Here is a 238-nt window from a genome sequence, read left to right on the forward strand (position 1 = left end):
AGTGGAGTTCATAGGCTCGTCTCTGAGAAGTGTTTTGTACATTTCCTTTGAGGATTAGAACCGAGAGATTGGAGAGTGGTTTTCTTGTGAGAAATGTCCCATTTCTTGGAGATGTGGAACTCGATCAGTTCCATCAGAAATTCAACACTCACCATTCCTCCAGCTATCTCTTGAGTGCACCAACATCTCCTTTTTAGACATGATGATCAATATCCAGAATGGTAAAATACAGACCACG

This window comes from Gavialis gangeticus, unplaced genomic scaffold (assembly GCF_001723915.1).
Source record: "Gavialis gangeticus isolate Ggan-Ray unplaced genomic scaffold, GavGan_comp1, whole genome shotgun sequence".
Classification (NCBI taxonomy): Eukaryota; Metazoa; Chordata; order Crocodylia; family Gavialidae; genus Gavialis; species Gavialis gangeticus.